Here is a 3,601-nt window from a genome sequence, read left to right as displayed (position 1 = left end):
AAATCCTCAAAAATGATGAAAAACGGCGTGCTACAGTATAGTATGCCGTACGATATGCGCTATTGCCCCATGGTCCAAAATGATGAAAAACGAGGATAAAAAAAAAAAATCAAAATTCAAAAAACGACCCATCGTTTTTTTTTCTTCATTTTTTTCAAATCCTCAAAAATGATGAAAAACTGCGTGCTATAGTATGCCGTACAATATGGGCTATAGCCCATGGTCCAAAATGATGAGAAACGAGGATATTATTTTTTTCAAAAATAAAAAAAAACAATGGGCTATAACCCATCGTTTTTTTTATTTTTTTTATTTTTTCCAAATCCTCAAAAATGATGAAAAACGGCGTGCTACAGTATAGTATGCCGTACGATATGGGCTATAGCCCATATCCTCGCGGTGTATAGCGGTGTATGAGAATGGGTGTTGCGGAGGATGAGAGCGTTCCTCTCATCCTCCGCAACACAATGCATTCTCTATGGCAATAGCACAAACTTTGGCATGCTACTAGTCCTACATACTTACACCTAGCAACCCCATTCTAGCCTACTTAGGTTCATCTTACGGTGGACATGTTTGCCTGAAAAGGAATCTTTGAAATGTTTCATAGTTTTAGAAATATAGTGCTTTCAAATTTGAGACATTTAACATGGGGCTCAATGGCAGCTCTATAGGCACGTCAAAAGTCACTTTCACCTAGAAACTCCATTCACACTTTTTATTATTCAGCTTACTGTGGAGACACATGCTGGAACTTTTTTTTATTTTTATGTTTTGTAGTTTATGAGTTATTTAACTTAAACGCCCAATGCATTCTCTATGGCAATAGCACAACATTCTACATGCTACTAGTCCTACATACTTACACCTAGCAACCCCATTCTAGCCTACTTAGGTTCATCTTACGGTGGACATGTTTGCCTGAAAAGGAATCTTTGAAATGTTTCATAGTTTTAGAAATATAGTGCTTTCAAATTTGAGACATTTAACATGGGGCTCAATGGCAGCTCTATAGGCACGTCAAAAGTCACTTTCACCTAGAAACTCCATTCACACTTTTTATTATTCAGCTTACTGTGGAGACACATGCTGGAACTTTTTTTAATTTTTATGTTTTGTAGTTTATGAGTTATTTAACTTAAACGCCCAATGCATTCTCTATGGCAAAAATGATGAAAAACGGCGTGCTATAGTATGCCGTACGATATGGGCTATAGCCCATGGTCCAATATGATGAAAAACGAGGGTTAAAAAAAAAATCAAAAATTAAAAAAACGATGGGCTATAACCCATCGTTTTTCAATTTTTTTTTTCTTCAAATCCTCAAAAATGATGAAAAACGGCGTGCTATAGTATGCCGTACGATATGGGCTATAGCCCATGGTCCAAAATGATGAAAAACGAGGATTAATTTTTTTTTCAAAAATTCAAAAAACGATGGGCTATAACCCATCGTTTTTTTCATTTTTTCATTTTTTTCAAATCCTCAAAAATGATGAAAAACGGCGTGCTATAGTATGCCGTACGATATGCGCTATTGCCCCATGGTCCAAAATGATGAAAAACGAGGATAAAAAAAAAAAATCAAAATTCAAAAAACGATGGGCTATAACCCATCGTTTTTTTTTCTTCATTTTTTTCAAATCCTCAAAAATGATGAAAAACTGCGTGCTATAGTATGCCGTACAATATGGGCTATAGCCCATGGTCCAAAATGATGAGAAACGAGGATATTATTTTTTTCAAAAATTAAAAAAAACAATGGGCTATAACCCATCGTTTTTTTTATTTTTTTTATTTTTTCCAAATCCTCAAAAATGATGAAAAACGGCGTGCTACAGTATAGTATGCCGTACGATATGGGCTATAGCCCATATCCTCGCGGTGTATAGCGGTGTATGAGAATGGGTGTTGCGGAGGATGAGAGCATTCCTCTCATCCTCCGCAACACAATGCATTCTCTATGGCAATAGCACAAACTTTGGCATGCTACTAGTCCTACATACTTACACCTAGCAACCCCATTCTAGCCTACTTAGGTTCATCTTACGGTGGACATGTTTGCCTGAAAAGGAATCTTTGAAATGTTTCATAGTTTTAGAAATATAGTGCTTTCAAATTTGAGACATTTAACATGGGGCTCAATGGCAGCTCTATAGGCACGTCAAAAGTCACTTTCACCTAGAAACTCCATTCACACTTTTTATTATTCAGCTTACTGTGGAGACACATGCTGGAACTTTTTTTTATTTTTATGTTTTGTAGTTTATGAGTTATTTAACTTAAACGCCCAATGCATTCTCTATGGCAATAGCACAACATTCTACATGCTACTAGTCCTACATACTTACACCTAGCAACCCCATTCTAGCCTACTTAGGTTCATCTTACGGTGGACATGTTTGCCTGAAAAGGAATCTTTGAAATGTTTCATAGTTTTAGAAATATAGTGCTTTCAAATTTGAGACATTTAACATGGGGCTCAATGGCAGCTCTATAGGCACGTCAAAAGTCACTTTCACCTAGAAACTCCATTCACACTTTTTATTATTCAGCTTACTGTGGAGACACATGCTGGAACTTTTTTTTATTTTTATGTTTTGTAGTTTATGAGTTATTTAACTTAAACGCCCAATGCATTCTCTATGGCAAAAATGATGAAAAACGGCGTGCTATAGTATGCCGTACGATATGGGCTATAGCCCATGGTCCAATATGATGAAAAACGAGGGTTAAAAAAAAAATCAAAAATTAAAAAAAACGATGGGCTATAACCCATCGTTTTTCAAAAAAAAAAAATCTTCAAATCCTCAAAAATGATGAAAAACGGCGTGCTATAGTATGCCGTACGATATGGGCTATAGCCCATGGTCCAAAATGATGAAAAACGAGGATTAATTTTTTTTTCAAAAATTCAAAAAACGATGAAAAACGGCGTGCTATAGTATGCCGTACGATATGGGCTATAGCCCATGGTCCAAAATGATGAAAAACAAGGATTAAAAAAAAAATTCAAAATTCTAAAAACGATGGGCTATAACCCATCGTTTTTTTCATTTTTTCATTTTTTTCAAATCCTCAAAAATGATGAAAAACGGCGTGCTATAGTATGCCGTACGATATGGGCTATAGCCCATGGTCCAAAATGATGAAAAACGAGGATTAAAAAAAAAGAATCAAAATTCAAAAAACGATGGGCTATAAATCATCGTTTTTTTTTCTTCATTTTTTTCAAATCCTCAAAAATGATGAAAAACGGCGTGCTATAGTATGCCGTACAATATGGGCTATAGCCCATGGTCCAAAATGATGAAAAACGAGGATATTATTTTTTTCAAAAATTAAAAAAAACAATGGGCTATAACCCATCGTTTTTTTATTTATTTTTATTTTTTCCAAATCCTCAAAAATTATGAAAAACGGCGTGCTACAGTATAGTATGCCGTACGATATGGGCTATAGCCCATATCCTCGCGGTGTATAGCGGTGTATGAGAATGGGTGTTGCGGAGGATGAGAGCATTCCTCTCATCCTCCGCAACACAATGCATTCTCTATGGCAATAGCACAAACTTTGGCATGCTACTAGTCCTACATACTTA

The sequence above is a fragment of the Protomyctophum parallelum genome (genome assembly GCF_964188405.1).
Source record: "Protomyctophum parallelum genome assembly, chromosome: 6".
In the NCBI taxonomy this organism is placed as follows: domain Eukaryota; kingdom Metazoa; phylum Chordata; class Actinopteri; order Myctophiformes; family Myctophidae; genus Protomyctophum; species Protomyctophum parallelum.
This window is presented reverse-complemented; position numbering follows the sequence as displayed.